The sequence below is a fragment of the Dermacentor variabilis genome, chromosome 6, assembly GCF_050947875.1.
Source record: "Dermacentor variabilis isolate Ectoservices chromosome 6, ASM5094787v1, whole genome shotgun sequence".
NCBI lineage: Eukaryota > Metazoa > Arthropoda > Arachnida > Ixodida > Ixodidae > Dermacentor > Dermacentor variabilis.
Genome location: NC_134573.1, coordinates 162,667,678 through 162,693,183, shown reverse-complemented (window position 1 = coordinate 162,693,183; position 25,506 = coordinate 162,667,678). Strand labels below are relative to the sequence as shown.

General features: G+C 46.1%; 1 pseudogene; it reads left to right on the top strand.

Moving 5' to 3' along the window:
* Positions 1–24,252: 24,252 nt before the first annotated feature.
* LOC142586489 (U2 spliceosomal RNA) lies at positions 24,253–24,430 on the top strand (annotated as a pseudogene).
* The last annotated feature ends 1,076 nt before the right edge of the window (positions 24,431–25,506 follow it).

Genomic DNA, 25,506 nt, shown 5'->3' with positions numbered 1-25,506 from the left:
ATCGCCATCTTCATTGTAACCTATTCCCTCTCTCTCTCTTCTTCTTGGCGCCCACTAATTTCCATGCTGTAATTAAATGCAACCGACGTACGATCTCGGCCACTAATTCTCTACTTCCCGAAGGACCCCGCCTAAATATCAAAACAGCTTGTGCGCCCTTATGCACATTACAAGGGCTGCTACCTTTAAATAATAGCGCTGCGTATAGGGCCGAAGCGATTGTTCCATTGCACATTAACTTTCAATGCGCACGCTCCTGTAACATATAGAAACCACACCCACACAAACGGTTGGTGGTATTGGAGAAGAGCTGTGACTGCGGCACCCACGTGAAGGCAGTGCAGGACTCGCGGGAGACCGTGGTGACAGCATCGTTAAAACGCTGCTCTTGGATTCCTGTCAACGTCACCACGAATATTCCCTAACGATGGCAAATTGCCCTTCCACCCTCCCCCTCCCCCCCTCTTCCGTGATTAGAGGCAGCCATACCGTGCCGAGCTTTCATTATGCACGCCGTGACCTCACGCTGAATCGTTCCTTGCTATTCCCGCTAATTACGTATACGTAGCAGAGCGTTCGCTCTTCCCGAAAAATCATTTTCCCGGAGTGACTCATTGTTTGCTATGCATTTATGTGTGTTTGGCTCCAAGTATAGTCACGCACGAATCCTTTCTCTTACACTTTGAGCTGCGTTCAATGAACAGCGATTACCACGTCATTTCTGGTACAACAATTATGTTAGAATGTTCCGCTTTCGAGAGCCGTGTAACAGGCCTAGCCAGAGTTGCAATGCATATTATTTTTTCCCCGGTATCTTATCGACACAGGATAGAAGTAAACGCACTTGCCCATAATGGTCTGCGGGGACGCACAGAGGCAAATAAAGCCTCAGAATTTTACCCATTTAGTGCCGCAATTTACCGCTTAGTAAATATAAAACCCGAATAATTAGTGCAAATAATTAGCATATTTACGTTTTATTTCTTGGCCGGACGCTTGATAATTGTGATAGCCTTACGATAATTGACTAGGCAACGGTTTTGTTCTTGTTTACATCAGAAAAGTCACAATCAGCTGTTCTTTTCTGTTGCGAATCCGGTGTGTCACCACATCTGTTTGTGTAAATTTACACTTACCCTATGGTCTGGCTATCAAGGTTGCTGCGCAAAAAATTACGCAAATCTTGCGCAGAAGTAATATTTATTTAATAAGACCAGGGTACGTCATTATCAAACTTGACGCGTCCGCCCGCCTTCGCAATGTCAAGCAAGCGTGTGCGCAGGCTGTGATTAATAGCATTGTGAAAATTCATATATCTCTATTACTGAGGCGCTCCATGCGACTTGAGCTTTGATTTAAAGTCTCCATTTAAAGCATGCACTAAGAGGCAGCTGCACTGCGCCATCGATCCTAACCCGCATATGCAAATTCTTGTAAAACAAAGAAACGTTAGATTATAGCAATAACTTCATGTATCCCTGCACAAAAACGCTGCACAGATAGCTTGAATTTCCATATTGAAGCTTACTGCTGCAGGCTGCTCGCGTTCAGCTTCAGTCATTTCAATGAAATGAAAAAAAAAATAAGGCGTTCCACAGGAAGGAAATAGGTTGCCTAATGATACACAGATTTAGTATTGACTAACGTAAAATTCCGTGCAAACATAATTAAGTAATATGATTTGCAGGCACGTAGTACCCCGTGGAAATTTAGTAAAGGTCAGTGCACGCCAAGTAGCCTGGCAACCGGCACTTAATGCATCTATGCGATATTGTGGCGGAGCAGCTAGGATAGCAAAGCCTGGCGCGGGACAACGGCTGTGATGTGGAGACTCAAAGGGAACGGGCAGAAATGGGCGGTCGTAGTTCGGCACGCCAATTAGAAAAGTGAAGAAAAATTATGGAGAATATGTAAAAACAAAAATTCTCGGCCAGGGCCCCCGAACTGCTTAACGACCGAGCGGGACGCACTCCCCCGCTCGTCGCTTATGACGCTAACGGCCTGCGCCTCACCTTCCGCGCTTCGTGGTTAATTGCGACTTAAATGGCCAGAAGTTGTACGCTACAATAGCTAGCACTGATTGATGATACATGACGCCGTCTCCCGGCGAATGTCGCGGGCATCTGTAGGCTAGGTGTGCCTTGCGCAGTGACATGCCAAGGAGCTGCGAGGCTGAGTATGGTTCTCACCGATCGAAGAGCCAAGTGCTCGTTTTGACCTTTCACCTTTTTGTGTTTTCGAGAACAGAGTGCAGGATGATAAGGCGCGTAAGATCACGCTTGTTCAGAAGCAGCGTCGTCGCTTCCGCACCATGGCAATAGGCACCCATGCTCTTCAGTAAAGCTGCGCTATTCTGTGGAATCATGGGTACGCTTTTTAATTCATAAAGCTTTCAATCCTATCCCCTACTCGAAGGAATAAGCACTTCAGTGAGTCGCATTCTTTCTTCAGGGAACATTCGAGACCATCGGGGAAAAGTAATCAAAAGTAATCAAATCAATTTCCTCCATCATTCAACTATCAAGCATTATCATGACGACTTACCAGTCAGAGCTCAAACGAAAGCATTCCACTATGCTGAAAAATTTTCTTTGAGTAGCAGGCCAGAGCATGCTATAGCTCAGGTCGACCTCTCTGCCTGTCGTATAATTTATTTATTTATTAATTTTTTATTTATTTAAATATACTGCACCTATAGCAGGAGTGGGAACATTATACATTAATATACATTACACATTAAAAACACACATATAAACAAAAACATGTCATACCCAGGCATTAAGGACATTTAGTTCAGTTTCCTTTGTTCGCCACCTCGTGGCGTATCAACCTTTAATATTTCGAAAATCGCGCCATGACGTATGCCATGACGCACCACTATAGAAGGCAATAAAAAACACACCCTGAAACTTTCGCTGCCCCTCGGCACACGGAAACTAGTGAGGTACATGGAAACGAGAGGGGGCTCTGTCTACAGGCAAATGACATGAATGTATTACTACAGTTGATTTTTATATGCCACGTATTGCACCAAGCGCAGAAATGCATAAGATTTTGGGCAAGATGGTGGTGGTCATCAATGCAGCTAATAGGTTCGTACAATGCACAGTCATCTGCATAAAGAAAGATTTTAGTTGAGGTGCTACGAGGTAAATCATTGATATATATTAGAAATAATAAAGGGCCTAATGCGCATCCCTGAGGAACGCCTGACGTAATGTCGAAAGGAGTTGATGCCACTGAGTTTAGATCAACAATTTGTGAGCGACAACGAAGAGAACTGGCTATCCAAGAAACAAGACAGGGAGTATTGAATATGGCCTTTTATTTTGCCAGTAGTTTAGAATGAATGACAGAGTCAAAAGCTTTATAGAAGTCAATAAAGATGGCATCCACTGGAATACCTATGTCTAGGTCAGAAGCTTTATCACGAACAAAATCTACTAATTGCGTTACGGTGCTATTACCATGACGTAAACCATGCTGAGGAGATGTTAGAACGTCATTAGAGTTAAGGAGTATGATTGTACGTTTGTGAATAATCTGCTTTAACATTTTGCATGACTGGGGTCTGAGAGATACAAGCCTGTAGTTAGAGGGAAGTTGTTTATCACCTGATTTATACAAAGGTAGGACTTTAGCTGTTTTACATTTAGTTGGTACTTCATCAGAGTCTAAGGTTTTCTGGAAGATTACAGTAAGATACTTAGATGTCCATAGCGAGTACCTTACAAGGAAAGAATTCGGGATATCGTCTGAACCGACACACCTTTCAGTGTCGAGATTCAAGATTAGGTTTAAGACATCATCAGAATTTATTACCGTATCGCCTAGTTTATTAGTTTCTGCATCCTAACTAAACTTTAGAACTACATGGTTATCGAGGGTGAAAATAGATTGGAAGTACGAGTTAAAAGCATTCGGAACTACGGCGGTGCCTTTAGTAACAGCGTTGTTAATCTTGAAACGACACGTTGCACTAGGTAAAACTAATGTCCAGAACCTACGAGGATTCGATTTAAGTTATACTTAAAAGTTGAAAAGTGTTGACAAGTTTCACTGAAATTACTCTCTCTCTCTCTCTATTACTACTCTCTAAGTAAGACTGTATAAGCTACGATGACTGTCGGCGCAAGCGTGCGCCCTGCAAAGGTGAAAGGCACAATTAATTAATAAATTACGTCCTAATAAATAATTATATGGATAAAAGTGAAATAATTGAAATTAACATTAATTATTTCGTTGAGTTTAACGTCCCAAAACAACGCTGGGGCTATCAGAAACGCCGTAGCGGAGGACTCCCAATTAATTTTGTCCTTTTGGGATTACTTAACGTGCACCTGTAAGATAAGTTCATAAGCGTAATTTCTTATTTTATATTTTATCGAAATAACGGCTGTCAAGACTTTTAGTGTATATAGCTACAAGGCAGTGTTATATGCGTCCTGTTGCAGAAATGCTCACGGGTTGAAAGACGTTCACAGGCTTTATTGGTCGCACAAATCATCCTGGCTACTTTTCAGGCTCTAACTGTTCCAAGCCGAGAGAGAACAACGAATGCAGTAAGTGCGTGTGGAGAGAGGAACGCAGTAGTCAGAACTGTGAACACATCGCTGGTGGAAGAACAGTCTCAAAGCTTAGAGTGTGCCCGATAGTACCAGCGAGTGTTGACATAGCATTGGGAATAAAACCGTTACAGACACAGGACGGAGGGAGACAATGGAGGCTATAACATTGTCTCCCTCCATATAAAACGTTGTCTCCCTCCGTCCTGTGTCTGTGGCGATTTCATTCACAATGTCTCACTAACTGACCTACAGCTTTACCTTGTTAACACAGCAGTAATGCAATTACCACGCTGCATCATCATGACCTCACCGTCTGCAAAGCGCAGGTTATTTAATTAGCTATTTTATCTCTTTGCACTGACGTGTGGTTTTAGCGCCGTTTGTCGTCTGTAGGGTCTCCTCTTGTTCCAGTGTTCTTGTGGGAACAAGGGCATGAAGGTATTACATCTGATAGTTATTTTCTGCGCAGTTTCTCAAACATCTTCTATCAAATCTCTCTATATAGTGCATGATCTTGAGGCATATCCTACCGCCGATACCAATAAATTAATAATTGTGTATTGGAGCCACAGATGATGAGTATAAAATTATTTCCTTTCAATATTTAGCGAAATAATAACATTTTACTAGAATTAAGTTCTGAGTAATTTATTCTAAAAGATTTCAGAACTGAAATCCCATCAGACTAATCACATCGCATTATGAAGAGACCACTTTTCAAATTACATCGAATCCGTAGGACATATGTGCCACGGCGCTCGTAAAACTCACCTATACTAGCAATGGTACACTTGGCACGTGTAATTCCTAGCTGTGGTAGCTTTGCTACCGAGCCTCCTACATTTCCGCTGTCTGCCTCTTTATCGGAACGCACACATGAGGCATAGTTCTATTAACTATTGAAAAACGTTTTCAAGCGTAACGCAGCGCATGCACTCTATCTTCCTTGCAGGAATCGAATCGTAACATAGTAACTGTCAAAAGGTGCTATAACTTGACATAACTACTGCTTCTGAAAACACAGAAGTGCGTACGCGTGCCCGCAAAACACGTAGAAGCGCCAAGAAATAATTATCGTTCGCTGTGATCGTTCTCATTATTGTCAGGTCCCGAAACCGATCGAGTTGGACTCGTCGGGAGTTTTACCTCCCTCCAGCAGCATGGCCAGAAGTGCATTCGATGTCGTTCGAGAACGTAAGCGCTACGGAAGCCTATTAACTCGGCTTTACGATCCTTTTACGACTGTTTTTCCATATATCGCAAGCTGCCGTTTGTTCACAACATGGCTAACGTTTACTTTGTTTCGTTTTCTGTTTCTCTATCTTTCTGTAAGCTTTGTAACTACACACGGCAATTCTGTTCCTCAACGCACGCCTTATGTGAAAAGCTGCACCAGCTGTGCGGTGTGGCTGGTTTCACTTGCGGACTTGGGCTCGCACATAAACAACCCGTGCACTGTTGTCACCTGGACCCTCGATCCTCGGCGCTACAAATGTGCAGTACTTTCAGAGCGACGCCTTGAAAGCGTCCAGTCACATCTTAACCCTCGGTACAGGATTCGAGCCTCTGGGTTCTCTTTACGACTTAGTTTACGATGAATCGATCGCCACTTGACGTTGGATGCTAAGCTTGGTAACTCCAGCTTACGATACATTATCTGTTTCGACTTCGTTAGAAAGGAAGTTAAGTGTTATGTATGCTAGATTGAGGCACCGTACGATAAAACAGACGGCAGCGAAATAAATAAAAGAAAATACTGTATGGGAAACAAGCTCGGCAAATGCATCCAAGAGTCACACTTAGTTCTTCCATTAGCGTCGACGAAACAGGTCAGCACCACCTCAAAAATTTCAAGTGAGTAGCGCGTGAGCTCAAGATTGAGGTTTTTCTTTTTTTAATGAGACTCTCTTTTTAGACTGGTCGACTACTTTTCAAACTCTTCCCGCCGGAAACCTGGCCATTTTGGTTACCGACTAGTCTCCTGGTCGTGCGGCCAGTCTGTAATTCCTTGTACCAAGTCATGTCCTGCTTATCTCAACAACAACTCCAGTTATATTTACACTCTATTTCTTCACTGACCACTGTACGCGTCCCTCGTCTAATATCATTCATCGTACTCACAGCTGCATTGATAAGATAGCTGTTTCTGTGGCTCAAGGTTACTGCCGAATATAGTTTCTCTTCAGAACCAGAGAGATGCCGTTTGCACACGGTTCTACTTTTCATTAAAACTAAGCCTCGTTTTCCTACAAAGAACATAGGACAGCTGACACTTCTGCCGCAGAGCGCAAGTGTTCATTTGTCACCGCGGGTTCCGACTGCTAAAATCGAGCGGCATTTCCATCGTTCATTTCGCGTGGATGGTTGATGAGCAAGTGCCTTGTACTCAGCGCAGGATATTTTCCTCCATCGTCATTCTCCGAAATCATCGGGTGCGATTGTTCACGCACGCGTATATATATACACACGGTTGGGCAATCTCACGCGGCACGGTTGTGCCGACCATCCTCCGGAGACCCTATGTAGTGGGCATCGACGGCCGTGGAAATCCTGCCGTTAACACGTCTGGCTCGCTATGGGAGCTTCGGGAACGAGTACGCAGTCGCCATTACGGGGAGATTTCCGCGGGACTCCCCAGGGAAGCTGTGTTGCCGGAGGAGCGAAGCGTTGAGGAAGATAAAAGAAGCTAGGCTTCCATTATGCGTGCCACTGGTTTCCCGTACAGACAGCAACGAATGAGTTCGCACGCTCAATCAATTACACTCTCGCTGAGTTCACGTCTTCCTTCGCAAGAAGAAGTCGCAAGATTCGCCGGATATCCATTCGTCACTCTTCAAAGGAAGGGTTCATTTTTTTGCGGCTCATGTGTTTACAGCGGAGAGTATTAGCGCTCGAGATTCATATACTTCGAAACTAAATTGCCCTTCTGTCATTGAGAAACTGCTTGTTGGTCAGTGCATTTTGCTTGAAGTATAAAAGGGAACCTAATTGTAGGCTTCGTACCTGGCCGTGGATGAATCGGCTCATATACGGACGTTGGCTTTACATAGCTGCTTCGTTAAAGCTTACGTTCTACCCTGACACGCATGACTATTTTCTTACTTGAAATACAGAATAAACAAAAAATAAGGGTTCGCAGCCCTACAGCCTGCACTTTGCGTATTTGTTACTGCGTGCACGTGTGCTATCCCGCAAGCGATCAAGAAAAAAAGAAAGAAAAACAACACATCGTAGTATTTCTGATGCCGGCTTCCATGGCGAAACGAGCAGCACAGTACAGCTATCAGGAACTGTGCATGGCATGCGTGAGTTCTCTGGGAACGTGCTCCGCCTGCAATTGTTCCTGATTGTCGACAACTGCGACTGAACTACGCGTTCCGTTTTCTTTCATTTTCCCTCGCATTCACCGCTGTGCCGCATCTCTGTGCCTGCGTTAGTGTGCTCCTTGTACATTCTCTCGCAATGCATCAAGCTGCACGGCACACTATATCTATGCCTACAGACATAACCTACACCTCCTATTCTTTTTTTTTCTGCTTTTTCCCTTTCGTGGCGCGCCCGTGGCCCTCGTGTGCGCATAAACAAATCAGGGGACTGCACGTGATTCGGAGTTCGCATCCGTATAATGCGCTCGTCGCACCAGAAGCGCATTCGGTTGGAATCAATGCTGTTGGCTCGAAGCGCACTGGAGCACAAAAAAAAAATATATATATATATACTGACGCCGAAGTATCGCTGCTCGGCGCGCGCCAACGAAGTTCGCAAATTCGATAACGCGTGCGTCGCTCGTAATTTTGCACCGGTCGCCTTTTTTTCTGCTATAGTCTCGCTGGGACGCCAGCCGCTCCACTGCTGTCTTTCATCAACGTTATTCCTTCTTTTCGCGCTTATGAGCCTCTTCGCAAACCTTATAACTCGATCACTCCGGATCTTGCTTCGCTCCACTGGTTTTCAACCTTACACAACGAAGCACTCCCGCGTTCTGTGGACGGTAAATCTGTTCGTGGTTCTCCGTGGCCGAGTCCAATGAGATAACGTGTAGACCAGGGGCAGCTAGTACGAACATTTATTAACGTAAATAATAACGAATTTAAGAACGCGTTCTTAAAGGTTCCATAGACAACGCCTAGAACGTACAAGAACACATTCTTAAATTCGTTATTATTTACGTTATTAAATGGTCGTGCAAGCCGCCCCAGTACTTTTATTTATTCCCCGTAGGCAGCGTGTTCTTCTTATTCTTTCTTTTCTTTCTCAGTAGTGTCTGCTGGCGATTTATTTATAGCGTAGTTCATCGTCTTATTTACAAATTAGCACTCTGCCTCTGAAATGCGCGAAATAAACTTCTAACTAATGCGAAGTTAACTGAAGAGCCAGTCTATACTATAAATGCGTTAGTTTCGCTGTAATTCATGTCCTGTTCGCTAATAAGCGTCCGATCTGTCGTTTGCCCGTATTCATGATGACGGACCAAGAGGGGCATGCACTTAGACCCTAAAACTTGTCGAACTCAGGTACACAGCATCAAAAGCATCACGGTCGCCTATTAACAATGAAAGACCGCGCACGCACGTCTACTAATAATTATGATCCGTATCACCCTGAACTAAAACTCTTGCTGCAACAATGTTATCAATTGGGACTTAACCGCTTGAAAATGTGAATCACCTGTCCATTTCGCCAGCTCGTTTGCAAAAGCGAATCGAGGCTTACTTTCACGTTAGTATTCGTCAGGTTTCAATAACCGGTATCGTCACTCTTGCGTTAGACAAACCCGTTGAATACAACAATATTGCTGTTTGAGAAAATCGCGCAACAACTGACGAGGGTTTCGAGCAGCAAACGCACATTATGGTTAACGTAGTACGCATATAGATTGCAGTTAGGGTAATATCCCGGCGTGGATGCAAGAGTCTGGCTATGGTCGAAGCAATATGTGACGCTATTTAACTTTTGAGATGTACTTAAGTAAGCCACCAGGCGCTTCTATTGACGCAATATCCTGCTTAGCTGCAGAAGTTGTCGACGCCAACACGCCTGTCCTGGAGCTATAGTTTTGGGTATAGCGGATGCAGCACTGCCCCGAAGTTCAGGAACATCGTAACATTCATGGTGTGGATTGCAGTGAATGTTTAGAACCCTTCGAACTAATAGTCTTCCAGGTTCCAGATACCGCACTAGCGACGCTTGTGCATTTGTGTGCGCGCACACACTGAGAACGTTCTTCTCTCCTCCTTCTTATATCCTTCGCGTCCTATTTCTCTCTTCGCCAGTGCAGGGTAACCAATCGCCTGGCTGTCCGCCTTGCCATACGTCCTAAATATACATCACACGAGGGTGGACCCAACAAAAACCGGACGGGCCCCATAGAACTATTCGTCATTGTATCTGTGTTCTCCCGCTTGATGGGTGTAGGTAGCATTTTCACGAGTCATTAGAGAAGCCAACGTCCCAGTAAAATGTTGTACGAGTTTGTGGTGACAATTATTGTCGCGCTTCGCTTGCGTAATTGTGACGTCTATACGTAACCAACACCGAATCTCTTTGAGATTTTCATTCGTCCTTGATTCTTCCCCTAAACTGATATAAATTCTGAAGCTTTACGTGCATAAACCACGATATGATTGAAAGGCATGCCATAGTGGGAAATTTCGGGTTAATTTTGGTCACCCGGGGTTCCTTAACGCAAATCTAAATTTAAGTGCACGAGCGTTCTTGCATTTCCACACCATCGAAATGCGGCCGCCACGGCCGTGATCCAACCTGCAACCTCGAACTCAGCAGAGCAATTGTCTTTCCCTTATCAATCCTCTTTCTCTCTCCCTCTCTCTCTAAAAAGTAGGGATGATGGAAGCAAAGCTCTCGCAAATACTGCACCTGTGGCGCTTTAGGGTACTCTACACTGCTGAAATTTAAATGCACTCCAGAAGTGGAACAAGAAACAGTCTAACGAATATTTGTAGTATAGCGTTTGGCGGAGCTGCAAGTTTTTCTGCTAACTAGCGTGTGCTCGATGTTTTCGTATTCAACCTGGCAGCCGCCTATTCAAATCTTCATTTCCTAAGCAAAATTAAGGTCGACGCGTCGGGGTGGTTGAGAAATACGCCGAGTGATATATTATTCCGAGCCTGCAGCGAGGGCCGCTCGCTTCATTACCCATCGATTACCAACGCCCAGCCTTTTTCGAACATCTTTAAAAAACCACGAAACGTAATGCACTGGAGCGGTTCTTGCAAAGCGGGCACGTGAGGCCGCAATAAATCGCCTTGCAGCACAATTTAACGCGCGCGTCTGAATGCGCACAACATTTTAGCCCTATGAAAAATTGTAAAAAAGCGCCGTTGCGAGCTTTTGCGACAGCTGAACCTAATTCGGCGGCAGCACAAAAATCAATTAGGCGTTTCTCTAATGCTTTCCCAGTTTCTATCTGCAATGGTTTCTATCTGCAATGGTTACGAATGTTACTTGAGGCCAACTTACTAAGAAATTCTTGTGACCTGCTAGCTTTAGCAAGCTCATTACGTTAGTGCACTATAAAGCATGCGACGTTTGCTTTGACGGTTTAAAATCAGCAATAAGTAGAGTAGAAATGAGAGTATCTCAACAAGAGTGAGAGGGCTAAAGCAGCTGCCCGATACGGTTCACTGTCCGGAAGATTTAGCAGGTATATAGCAAACTCAGCCTTCTTCTTTTTCTTTTTTTTGCTCAGAAAGGGAAAGTGGTCTTCAGTGACGAAGCGCTGTTGTACTTCACGCGTTGTTTTTCGTTTATTCTTCGTGCTGCATCGCTGTTCAGGGAGAAGACACGCTTGCGAAACGTAAAACTCATTCCCTCAGGGAGGACACGATTGAGAGCAGGCTCGCATGGCAATCACAACTTGAACAACCTTTAAGTAAAACAAACAATTGTGGAGAATAAAAGAGCGTCACGGAGGCGGAATGGTGCGTGTGCAGTTCGATCGCTCCCGCATACCGTGTATATAGAAGCGGTCTCGTCTACGACATCCAGCATCGGCAGTACGTCCCCCTGCGCGAACGTCTAGCGCCCGCGGCAGGTTTCTGAAGGGTTGTTTACATTCGTCATGTTCGTACGTATACGGGACAGCCTCGTATATTTCTTCTTTCTTTTTCATACAATCTCTTCTTAGTTGCAAGTTCGGTATTCCCGAAGATGTGGATAAAAAATTTATTCTGAGTTTCATAAACACAACGCCCACCCGGTCTTGCGCGAGCCACGAGCGCCTTGTACATTACTCCAGGATGTGATAGTGCGGGAACCTTTAGCCACGTTGTGCCTTATATCACAGACTTTTATATTGAGCGGACCATCCCGATTGTTTACGTCTGAGGGACACGAACAATTTTTGCGCTTGCTCCAAATGCAAGTTCCTACCAACCAATACCCCTGCCTTTCTTTTCTTTTTCTTTCTTTTCTTCTTTTTTGTCTTTTCGTCAGTGCAGGCGAGTGGAGGCTTTGCGATTGCAGGGGCTGCGCATACATGCGCTGCAATAAGTATTAGCAGCTATTGGTAGTATACGAACGTCGAAACAGGTTTTGAGGAATTATGGATCTCTTTACTATAGGGCGCTTGGGAGTAGTCAACATCGAAGACACAAGATGTGTTACGATGCGCTGCCGGTTGCTCTCTCTTCGTAAATTACAGGTGATACGCGGAGAAGGCGTGTGGTGGAAGTTCTTTAAATACGTAAGCATTTCTATGCCTACCCAACGAGATATTTGTGCGTCCATCATGCAATACTTATGCAGCGGCTCCTACCCCCCGAAACAACGACTCATACCGCCGTATAAGCAACGTCCCCGTAAAATGCTGCACGGATTTGTGGTGACAACTGTCCCAACTATTGTTGCACTTCGCTTGGCTAATCATGACGTTTATTCGTAACCAACAGGGAACATCCTAGAGATATTGATTCCTCTTGTATTTTCCCCACAAACTAAAATAACTTCTGAAGTTTACGTCGTTAACGTTGAATCTTGTAAGCAAGCAAAAAAAATCCCCGCCCCTTCCAGTCCGTGAAGATGGTCGAACAGCGAATCTGTGTTAGTTACACATAGTGTTACACCATGCACGTCAAACTTTGCAAGCAGTCTATATTGTAAAACTTTTGTTTCACCGTTCTTGCCCCACATTTTTGCTTCTTGCGTGCTTCGCGTGGTGAACCGGCTTTAGGAGTGCTTTTTCTTGCGGTTCTCCCAGAATTTTTTTCGTTTGGCTTCCCTTTCTTTTTTTTTTCTTTTTGCGCGTGAGGCAAGCACTACAACGACGATCCCGTTCACGAGCCAACTACCGCTGAATCTCGCAGTAGGCAGCTTCTTTCTCTAGAGTAAGCACTACTCGTGGCCTTCCTATATATGGTTGCAGCTGGGATGGAATGCGCAGAACCACTAATCCAAAGCTCCTTATATTGCTCGCAAGGACTACCACAGTAGACGCGGGAGTTGCAATCATTTTGACGGTTGGTTGGATTGGTTTGACGATTGACGTCTTTGTGTTTCTTAATGAGGTTACGCACATGTTCGGCTGCGACGGAGAGAACGGCATCAGTGACGGCATGCCCGCAGTCTAGCGTTGTCACTTGCGTTTAGTGTCTCGAGTTTGCTCGGTGGCGTGGTCAGCCGCATCGGCCCGGCATTGCCGCTTGCGATTCTTCAAAATTAAATTGCTTCAAAACAAGTCAGTCCGTCACATAAGACAATGAATGGCTCATACCCCTTTAAGCAATGGCTCATACCCCCGTAAACGCGGCATTCCCATTACGACGACAGAAGAGAAGTGAAATTCCACGCTGGAATGACTAGCGGCAACGGGGCCAGCTGTGGAAGAAAGCTACGACGCTCGAGTCATTGCTGATGATGATAGTTTTCTCGAAGTCCGACAACGACGGTACAGGGTCCGCATAAACAGCTTCCCAGTAGAATGCAATGGCTCATACCCACGTATCGCGCAGGCTACAAGCGCTCAGAAAATTAAAGCGAACAGTCAACCATACAACACACAGAACAGCATGCGTTTCAATAAGTAACAAGGTCAAAACAAGCACCCAAGCTATCAATAGAGCACTGCACAGCCCCCTCAGCAATTGTAGTGGTGGTTTTGCAACCGCTTGGCTGGACATCCAGGTTGATAAGGACCGATGAGGATTGATGAGGGTATATGCTGGTCGAATCAAGTTTCACAACATTGATAATGACTGATAATGACTGATAATGACAAAGGCTGAGTGGAGATGAGCAAGTGGCGCAATGCTTACGCATGCTTAGACAACTCCCAGAGGAGTTTCTGCGTGAATTTTTTTAAGTGAAGCTTTTATTCTCGCAACACTCACATAAGCAATAAAATCAAAGAAAAGTCATGATGGACTTGAAAACCGCCAAAGCGCACGGCGTGTGAGAGCTGCGATTCAGTGATTTGCCCTGAACCGTAATTTTTCTCCTTATATGTTATATATTTACTGCTTTTATTTGTCAATGATATATTTAACCCCCCCCCCCCATACTGTAATGCCGAACTGGCGCTGTGGGTAGTGTGTTAAATAAATACATAAATAAAGACCACAAAGCTGAAGATAGTCGACGCATCACATGCCTCATGCTGCTTAGCATATACGCACATATCTTCCTCTCTGAACTGAAAATACTAGTAAAATTACCAGAGGATTTTCGCAGAAGGCTTTCACCACTCTATATGGTGACACAGACGTGCAGCCACACCGTGTTCCTGTAATAATGTATGGCGTGGCACAAGGCGCGCGGTCTGCATAGCCCGAGTGCTGGCGCAGCGCCTCGCATGCAAGCTCAATTATTCAAGTCGCACCGCCAAGTTCTAAAGGCGAAGCAATAGAGCACGGATTATACGAAAATTAATAGATGAAACTCTGGAGCCGCGGTCTTTCCAATACCATATATGGATCATGTCTATAATAGGCGGTCTTGCGCCCTTATTTACTTACAAGTTATCTTACAAATTGCCAAGCAATCATAGTATTCTAAACCCAGCAGTGCAATAATCCTCGCACGTATTATCGCACACGCATTCGATGCGGATAAGTTTACTGAAAGTGATTCAGCTTACAAAGTCGCAAAGCTATTCGACGCGACAAGGACGAAGTTTGGGCAGGTTCACGTGTCATCCATCCTTCCCGTTATATATACCCAAAACTTTGCTTTCAGCTCTTGTAGACGCTAGCGTCACAATTTCCTCGATTAAGATTTGTAGCAAGCTATATGCGATAGAGGGACCGACAGCTTGAGACGAATCTCTATTGCATGCAACGCCGTCGAATGCCTGCAGGCTTGCGCCGCATTCGGGCATAATTTGCTATGCGCATTCATAGTGAGCGAGTCAGGCTTCCAAGCCGTCTTCGCTCACACGCAATCGGCAACAGAATGGTTTCTCCATGGGGGGATTAACTAGCGAACTAATGCGGTGCCAGGTCCGTGTATCGAGCCGGGGCGATTATACTCCGAGATTACTTTGCCCTCAGATGTCACAAATACAGGCACAAGAAAAGAAAAGAAGAAAGAAAGTAATTTTAAGGCTGGCCAAAAGAAAATTCTACTAAAGGTTATGGAGGTTATAAGTATAGGATAAATAGCGTTATGCTGGAAAACAAAGCTTAGAAGAGTGTTGTACACTCGCACCCTAGGTGACCGCATTTGTCGCAAAACGACACTCTGACGTTTTGTAATAGGTGTGGAGGGTGCATAATATATTTCATTCTAATGAATAGCTTGATACTGGTTTTCTCGATGAGAATCCGCGTATTTCAGACTTCCTATATTGAGTAGCTCTCACCCAGCCTTAAATTGTATGCAACTAGACGGAGCGAGAAAGCTCGTCCACCTAGTAAGATGATGCTTCCTCCCCGGCACCGTCTTTCACGGTACCTTCCGATTTTTGGGTGCCCCAACTGCTGAGCTTCCTAAATTCTTCGACGATGAATAACAGAATGCACCGCAGGAGGAAGAAAAACTATCCCAACGAGGATAAAAATAACGTCATCGCAGAGACCTTGCAGGAAGCGTGTGAAACCTTGCAGTTTAACATCACCCTACAAGCTAGTTAATTCATATTATAGCACAGCAAAAGACGAGAATGAAAGTTAGTGTGCACGCTTAGCTTGGTGTGAACAGAAAAAAAAGAAGAAATGTTTCGGGTTATAGATGCCGGTGTGATAATGGAGCTATAGCTACGAGATTTCTTAATTAGACAATCGCATAGAGCTAACGCAATTGTTGTGCAATTCCAGATGGCGCTGCACGCACAACGTAACTGCCCACTTGTCACACGCATGTGTGAAATGTGTGACATGCGAACCCACTTGTCACACGCATGCGGACCCGCGTGCGCTCACTCAACGCACGAAAGACTGTCCGATTCGCTGCGTAAACCGTTGCGCGCAGCATGGTTGAGAAATGTATCTTCATCCCTCCCGCATACTTCTGTTCGATGCAGTACACCAAGGGCGCGCCATTCTCTTACAAAGGGTGAATGAACTTTTCGGCGCAGCGATAGATTAATACTTCAAGCCTGACTCTTCCACGTCCGCGCATGCACGTGCTCTCCTTCTGAGAAATTGTTCTGCGCGTCAGGCATCGAATATTGAGTCATGCGCGTCCGGAGCACTCGGGTCTGCTCTGTCGTACGTCTCACTTTCCACTCGCAGCTGCTCATTAAAGCTCCGTCCGAAACGCATGCGCCAGCAGCTCTAGCTAATCATTCTAAATTACAATTAAGTCTCGATGACTTGGATAACGGCGACGGGGAAACCTGTCAGCCGTGCCTTGCCGACTGCGCTTGCACAGCTCGGGATATGAAATGGTTCTCATTCCCTGCTTCTCACTGGTCACTTATTTAGACACACCCTTTCATGGTCGCGCCAGCAGTTCTTCCGTTTAATATTCAATGAGGACGAACGCTTATTTTATGGCGTACAGGGCGGTGGGGGTCTTGGAATGTTAGCGGCTAGTCCGCGGGCGGCGACACAGTAGGTTGGCGCGATCGTAACTTCTAGCACTGAATAAAAAAAGCAAATTGACTGCGGCATGTTCCCAGACAACAACAACAACAACGATAACAATAATGATAAGAATGCTTGAAATTACGCGGCTTTGAATGTCACATCTATCTATGCACCCGCAGCCGGTGGTGTGGTCCCAGGAAGTACAAAATAGATATGATCTGTCCTATTGAAGGACATGTCGCTTTGAGCATAAGAAAAAAAAAAAAAGACGGATGCTTCAAAGAAATCAAACGCAGCAGTCGTGCAGTTTGGTTGCAGAATCAGTCTGGAAAGCGAAATTCGCAAGACGTTTGATATGACCCCCCCCCCCCCCCCCCCGTCTTTCTTCATGCTCGGATCTGTTGGAATCTCAGTGCTGACACCCGTTATTGCAATCGCATCGCTGGCACGAGTTGTTGCAAATGGGTCGCAAGCCCCAAGGGTAGCGTTGGCCTGGCGGCCTGGGGCACAACTGGAAGCATCCGAAGGTCCCGGCAAAGCATGAGTCGACTGGTAACAGAACAACTTGTTTATTCTAGCATCGCAAAAGAGCGGGCGGTCAGGTCGACCGAAGTGGAGAGACGGGAGAGCACGTAACTCAACTGAAGAAATCGGAGCCTCTCTCTTGGCGTCCGGGGGAGCTGCTTTTATACTCTCGCAGTTGAGGGCAAGAAGGAACGCCTCGTCAGAGGGGCACGTGATGCGCCGCTCGGGCACGTTGGGACGAGTAGGTGACGCATCCGCCGGGCCGGCGCCGATCAGACCTCCTCGCTTCACAGTTGGGGGAGCTCCTCTCCCCGGCTGCCGCGCTTTGACAAGCGTGGGCACCAACATGCACACACACACACACGCACACACGAAGACACGTGGCATTGGAACATGCCTGGACGCGCTTGGCGGGGAGGCGTAGCAGCGGCGCCGAACGGGCCAAAATGTCCGCCGCTTTGAACGAAGCCCCGGCGTCCATTGCATCCGCGCCGGCTATACCGCGCGTTGTAGGCGAAACGTAACAGATCCGATAAATGGCATAATTACAGAAAAGGCAAGCAACCAACCTCGCGAGACATGAAGTCATGGTTTATTCCCCTAAGCGTTATTCAACGAAAGAACGATCAGAGTGGGCAAATTTACCTGGTTTAATCATGCCACGGTACCTTCGCCTTAGGACTGATGGGAGCTTGGTCACCGCTAACTTTATTGCTGACACGAATCGGCTAACGAATTAAATGTGATGTTTCTTATTATGTTGCGGTACGATCCTCATTTTAGTGTTGCGCTTCCGCTTAGAGAGATCACGGCAGAAGGCCCTTCTGACATCGTCGAAGAAGAAGGAAAAGAAGCTTTGTAACGGTAGCTGCAGCCACGTCCGTAAGCGGCGAGAAATCACGTTCAGAGAGTGCTGCGCAATTCGCATCGTTCGGCTATGGTCAACGAAGAACGCAAACAAGACGACGACGTGCGCACATCCGATGAGCTCAAGTCCCGGAGCTTCGCTCTCTGCGCAACTGTTGTGCTAGGTGGGATGGCGACGATCATCACCTTGCTCTGCCTCTTCGAGCCACCGATTCGTCCCATCACTAGGCGCAGCTTCTGTTGCCCGCAAGTGCTGGAAGAGATCCTCAGAGGTGCTAATCTAAGCTTGAATCCCTGCCACAACGTGTACGAGCGCACCTGCTTCGTTCACGCAACCTCGGGGTCGAGGTACTACGAAAACCAGGCAAGAAGATTTTTGTCAGACCCCGTACGTGGATTTCCAGCCACGGTAGCCGGAAAGGCCATCGCGGCCTATTACCGCTCTTGCTTAGGGATGTCGGGGATGAACGAGTCTGTCGGACAAAAGTCAGCCGAAGCTATTTTAAAGTACGCGAAGGTTACGTCTCCAATGGCCACTGAAAGTCTGCTGGAGCTAATTCTCGAGCTGCCACTAAAATACAGCCTTCCTTCCTTATTGGACGTTCAAGTCAAAACAGCTCCCGGCGGGGAAACTTCGACGATTCTGGTTGTCAGGCTGCCGACCGAAAGCAGGCTGTCGAGGCTCTACGACTCTCGGGAGCTTGCCAAGATTAAAAGTGACATTGTTGACACCATTAACGACGCGTTAACCTCTACCCTTGGCGTTCAAGACATTGACGACTTCCTGCGAGACCTCGCGAATGGCACTCCAAGCCAGGAAGAAACCAACACCGTTGAAACTTTACTGTCGCTTACCACAAGTGTCACTGCGAAACAGTGGGTGGAGATATTGGCTCGGCTGATACATTATGATACACTAGTGGCAATTTCCGGAGTTGCAATGCATATACTCAATGCCACACTTGAAGAGTTCCTGAATCCAGAAGGTCAACCTCGAATGACGGCAATGGCGCTCATCAGCTCGTCGATGCATTTAGCCTCGCAGATCACTACGCACGCGCGATACAGTCAAGATTGGAACGACTTCTGCGAGCTGAACGCCCAGGAACTCCGGCCTCTGTGGATCCAAGACAAACTGGGATACTTCTACACGCCTTCGCAGGACATCGGGATTCGCAGCACCTACTTAACGCTAGTGAGCATAGCCTTGCAGAAGGTTGCCAACGTGATGACAGCTGAAGAGCTCGAGAAGCTGACCCTACAACTCAACAGCGTGCGTCTGCTTCTTCCATCTGAAGTCGCTCGAAAAGACGACGTAATACCGACATTCGACCTACCCTTTGCGCAAGCTTACCTCGAAGGCCGAGAGTACATGTTCCGCACTTCAATGTACCGTAGCCGAACGCTGGGCATCGGTGTAGACTTCGTAGAAGACGTGGAAAAACAAACGACCACTTCTAGGGGGCGGACGCTGACTGTCCCGCTGATCATTTACAGAATGCTTCAGCTGCAAAACAACACGGACCCACTCGTGGTTATGCCGACACTTGGAGTGCCGCTGGCCCGAGCTATTTGGGAGATAATATTTTCGATCGGCTGGAACAACAACTCCACGGAGGCCTTCCGAGCCCATCGAAAATGTTTAACGCAGAGTATTAAAGAAGGAACTTGGCTGCCTTCATCGATGCGTCCCTCCGACCTGTCCTGGCTGAGTTTGGAGTCTTGTATGGAGGCGTGCCGCTCTGACCACTGGTCAGACCGCTTGGAAGGAATCGACCCCTGGAACCTGACGCGTGCACAGGCGTTTTACATGATCTACGTAGCCCACCACCACTGCAAGCCAGCTTTCGGGCGAAATCTTCCCTTGGCTACTTTCGACGCGGATACATTAATGAAGTCTTTCCCGGACTACCTTGCGTCGTACCAGTGCAACGATACTGCACCGAGCGATTCAGCTTCGAGGTGTATTTTAGGGGCGGATGTGAAAGAAGCACGCACTTTTCGAGGTTCTTAAATATGAAAATAGACGATTTTATTTGTTTTATATATATAGAATAAATTTCAGGTCAACATACACTGCAATTTCTGATATATGTATATACGTAGTGTGACATGCGTACATTTCGTGGTATATTTCTCCAGTGAAGTATTATATACACATGGAATCCAAGTAAATTGGAAGACTCGTAGGCAGATGCAGGTTTTAGTTAATATATTGTAGGTGAGCAAGTGAAGCTTTAGTCTGAGAGTGCTAAAAAGGACAGGAGGACTTGTCTTCATCGGGGCCTTGCCAAAAACATATCTCCTTGTAAAAACGTTGCCATGCTTGGCCGCTAGATACACTTGGTTTATGCGAAGGCTTTTTCTCAGGTAAGTGCAATTGTTTGACGAAGGACGGCGTCTGAAGAGAAATGCGCGCTGTGTGGTGGCTAATTAATAACTCTGTCAGAAACTGCGGTGACCGGCGCAGACCCCTTGGTGTTATGTGCTCCCTTATCTGTGAACGATCGCAGAAGACAGCGTGAAAATCCATGGGAAATATTAGCCGATATTAGCAATATCATGCTAAAGGTAAATTCTTCCTGCAATGCTGGCAGCTGCGAAGAATTTGATAGGAAGACAGTGTGGCACTGCTAAAGACGTTCTATACCCTGACATGCGGGATCCGCGTTTATTAACTGCAATAAATATGGCGAAGCGAAATTCCACTACCAGCTAGCTTTTTATCAAAGCTCGTGCTGACGGCAGTGGTCAATCTTGTGAAGCAATAAAATTGGGCTTATCTACACGTTTTTGGTTACTAACTCAAAGATTCGAGGTGGTGCATTGTTTGTGACCGTTAATAGCAGCTGTTTAAGAAATTGGAGAGCGTTGCTCCTTAGTTATGCCGCACACGAACTGTGGAGCATACGCAAAGAATCGACCGGTAACGACACCCAGAAAAGGGGAGAAAGAGAGAGCTATATCTGCTAATAAAGCAACTCTTTCGGGCTTGCTAAATAAAAGCTAACTAGTAGGTAATCAGGGTTTCTTCTACAAGCAACTAATAAAAATATTCATGAACAGCTCTTGAATCAAATTAAGGAAACATTGAAGCTCTTAAATTAGTCGTACGACAGCACTTGATTACCTTGCAGAACCAATACTACTGCACAGAAGGCACCACTGACATTTATTTTCCTCTCATCTGCTCATTTGCCGACGAATTCCACGATTACTAACGTTCCTATATTATTCCGAAGTTTGCTGCTTCAGGTCAGAACTTCAACACTACGTCACTAATGAGAAGTACTCAGACCAGCTATTGAGCACAACTCATAGAGAGAGCCATCGAACAATGTCCCTGTAAAAGGCTTAGCTTTACTTTTTATCGAGTGTTTACAAGTGTGAAATATCATAAGCCATTCCATTCTGCGAAGATGGTTGACCAGCGAGGCTGTTTAGCGTACAACATAGAAGTGACACAGAATTTTGAACGTAGGTACGGACTTATTTACCGTGATTTTTATACGCATTCACGGGAACAACGGGACCACCGCCCCGAGGAGCCGGAGAAAACTAGACACGTGGCGTTTCGATGGGACCGCAACCACGGGAGAGCGGAAGGAAAGAAAAGGAGATACGTAAGTGCTCAGGCAAGGTGCGCTGCAGTGACCATAGGATGGTAAGAACTCGAATTAGCCTAGACTTGAGGAGGGAACGGAATAAACTGGTACATAAGAAGCCGATCAATGAGTTAGCGGTAAGATGGAAAATAGAGGAATTCCAGATCAAGCTACAGAACAGGTATTCGGCTTTAACTCAGGAAGAGGACCTTAGTATTGAAGCAATAATGAACGACAATCTTGTGGGCATCATTACGGAGTGTGCAATAGAAGTCGGTGGTAACTCCTTTAGACAGGATACGAGTAAGCTATCGCAGGAGACGAAAGATCTGATAATGAAACGCTAATGTATGAAAGCCTCTAACCCTACCGCTAGAACAGAACTGGCAGAACTTTCCAAGTTAATCAACAAGCGTAAGACAGCTGACATAAGGAAGTATAGTATGGATAGAATTGAATATGCTCTCAGGAACGGAGGAAGCCTAAAAGCAGTGAAGAAGAAACTAGGAATTGGCAAGAATCAGATGTATGCGTTAAGAGACAAATCCGGCAATATCAAGACTAATATGGATGAGATAGTTGAAGTGGCGGAGGAGTTCTATAGAGATTTATACAGTAACAGTGGCACCCACGATGATAATGGAAGAGAAAATAGCCTAGAGGAATTCGAAATCCCACAGGTAACGCCGGAAGAAGTAAAGAAAACCTTGGGAGCTATACAAAGGGGGAAGGCAACCGGGGAGGATCAGGTAACGGCAGTATTGCATTGAATTGGATTTATTGATAGGAGAGACAGAGAGGTCGACCTGAGCTAGTGCGCTCTACTCTGCTACTCTGCACAGGGGAAGAGGGAAGGGGAGTGTAAGTGCTGGGATGTATGATGATGATAAGAGAAGTGGTGGAGTGCTTATGTACATCAGACAGTTGTCTTGCTAGAGCCGCTCGTCGAGCTTGGTGTCCTGCAGAAACTTCAACAATGCTTTTGTTGCACGTATTGAAATTGCAGTGTCAGGCCATGGGCCGAGGATAGCTTCCTCCGACAGTGGTTACCTGCCAACGCTGGCTAAGAAACTTTCTAACGTCCTTCGCTCCAGCATATATGCTGGGCAGTCGGACAGTAGGTGTTTCAGTGTTTTAGGCGTCTGGCAGTGATCACAATCAGGGCTGTTCGATTGGCCGATGAGGTGCGCGTAGCGATGGGTGAAAGCAACGCCGAGCCGAATCCTGTGTAGCAGATTTGTTGAAGGATGGTGGGCAGATTGTTCTACAGAAACTGGCTACCCTGTATACGCAATGCCTCATGACCTCGAGCGTACCGGAATCTTGGAAGAACGCTAACATAATCCTAATCCATAAGAAAAGGGACGCCATAGACTTGAAAAATTATAGACCCATCAGCTTACTGTCAGTTGACTACAAACTATTTACTAAGGTAATCGCAAATAGAATCAGGAACACCTTAGACTTCTGTCAAGCAAAGGACCAGGCAGGATTCCGTAAAGGCTACTCAACAATAGACCATATTCACACTATCAATCAGGTGATAGAGAAATGTGCGGAATATAACCAACCCTTATATATAGCTTTCATTGATTACGAGAAAACGTTTGATTCTGTCGAAACCTCAGCAGTCATGGTGGCATTACGGAATCAGGGTGTAGACGAGCAGTATGTAAAAATACTGAAAGATATCTATAGCGGCTCCACAGTCCCCGTAGTCCTCCATAAAGAAAGCAACAAGATCCCAATAAAGAAAGGCGTCAGGCAGGAAGATACGATCTCTCGAATGCTAATCACAGCGTGTTTACAGGAGGTATTCAGAGACCTGGACTGGGAAGAATTGGGGATAAAAGTTAATGGATAATACCTCAGTAACTTGCGATTCGCTGATGATATTGCCTTGCTTAGTAACTCAGGGGACCAATTGCAATGCATGCTCACTGACCTGGACAGGCAAAGCAGAAGAGTGGTTCTAAAATTAATCTCCAGAAAACTAAAGTAATGGTTAACAGTCTCGGAAGAGAACAGCAATTTACAATAGGTAGCAAGACACTGGAAGTGGTAAGGGAATACATCTACTTAGGGCAGGTAGTGACGGCGGATCCGGATCATGAGCCGGAAATAATCTGAAGAATAAGAATGGGCTGGGGTGCGTTTGGCAGGCATTCTCAGATCATGAACAGCAGGTTGCCATTATCCCTCAAGAGAAAAGTGTATAATAGCTGGTCTTACAGTACTCACCTACGGGGCAGAAACCTGGAGGCTTACGAAAAGGGTTCTACTTAAATTGAGGACGACGCAACGAGCTATGGAAAGAAGAATGATGGGTGTAACGTTAAGGGATAAGAAAAGAGCAGATTGGGTGAGGGAACAAACGCGAGTTAATGCCATTTTAGTTGAAATCAAGAAAATGAAATGGGCATGGACAGGACACGTAATGAGGAGGGAAGATAACCGGTGGTCGTTAAGAGTTACGGAATGGATTCCAAGGGAAGGGAAGCGTAGCACAGGGCGGCAGAAAGTTAGGTGGGCAGATGAAATCAAGAAGTTTGCAGGGACAACATGGCCACAATTAGTAGTACATGACCGGGGTAGTTGGAGAAGTATGGGAGAGGCCTTTGCCGTGCAGTGGGCGTAACCAGGCTGATGATGATGATGAAGTGCTCAGAAGGCCGACTTATAGAGGGAGGTGCGAATGTAGACATGGCCGACGGGGGGCCAAAGTGTATCTGTTCTTATCAGCTTAATATATGATACGGGTTGTATTTGGACCCAAGATATTAAACTTATTTTTGTAAGTTGGCAGAGTGCTTGAAGCCTGCTTCACCTCCGCCGCGGGTCTGCCCGGTATTGCTCTAGCTTCGGTTTCGGCCCACAGTTTTTGGTCTACGGACATCGATCTGCTGGGAACTAGCCATATACAGCTTCGCTGTAAACATTCGCCTACGATTACAATACCCCATAACGCGAAACTGGAGCACAGCCGTATACGTGTTCATTTCGCGACACATATTGGCTGGCGCCGACAACCTGTCTCGTGCGGCACGTTTCAAACGGAGCGATGGGTGGCGCGACTACCTCGCTAATCGGAAGATTGCGAGAGGTGGCGAGTGGGTGACGCGTGGGCGCAGCTGACAGCAGCCGCTACAGACAGCGCTGTGCTCATGCAGCGCTTTGCTTCCATACAGACGGCGCGTGCTACACTGGCGCCATCTCGTAGCCATCGTCGCCGCAAAGCCCGTCTTTTGCGGCACTACGCCTTTCTTCTCACGCTTTCGCCGTACCCTCTGCTTTCCACTTTTTGATTCCGTTGCCGCCTCCGCCTCTTCCACTTTCCTCATCGTGCTCTCTTCGCTATTGTCGTCTTTCATCTGCTGCTGTTCTCCGCGTTCGTTTTAACCCTTCGCTGTGTTCGTTCGCTCGGTTACGAGGGACAACGTCGACTCTCGCCACAGGAACGAGCGCCTATGAGCTGCGCCTAAAATTTTAATAGTATAACATGGGGAGGCGACTGTCATACTACTTGAAGCAAAAGTTATAGGAGGCACTTCGGTGGAAAATGTTGATATTCGCATACCTGCAAACTGGCAGCTCAAATGCCTTCTTTATGCGACCCACTCTGGTGCAAGCTACTGGTATGTGCTGAGACGTAAACAGTCAGTTTCGGTGAAAACGAAGCGAGAAGAAGTTCCTTGATTAAAAATAAAAGGCAAGTGCTGAAACAAAACTGAACGCTTCTTTAAAACACAGTAAAACTAAAGACAGAGAATAAATTGGCCGTTATCGCTTGCACAAAGAATTGCTCCTTCGGCGACATAAGACGCCAATTTTCGGTATCGCATTTGTCTCTCTTCAACATACTATAAGTTCGTGCAAATATTTCTGACTCGTAAGAACGTGTCCACGAAATTTTCTGGTATGTTCTGTTATAGCATTCAACCTTCCTTCTGTCGCGGT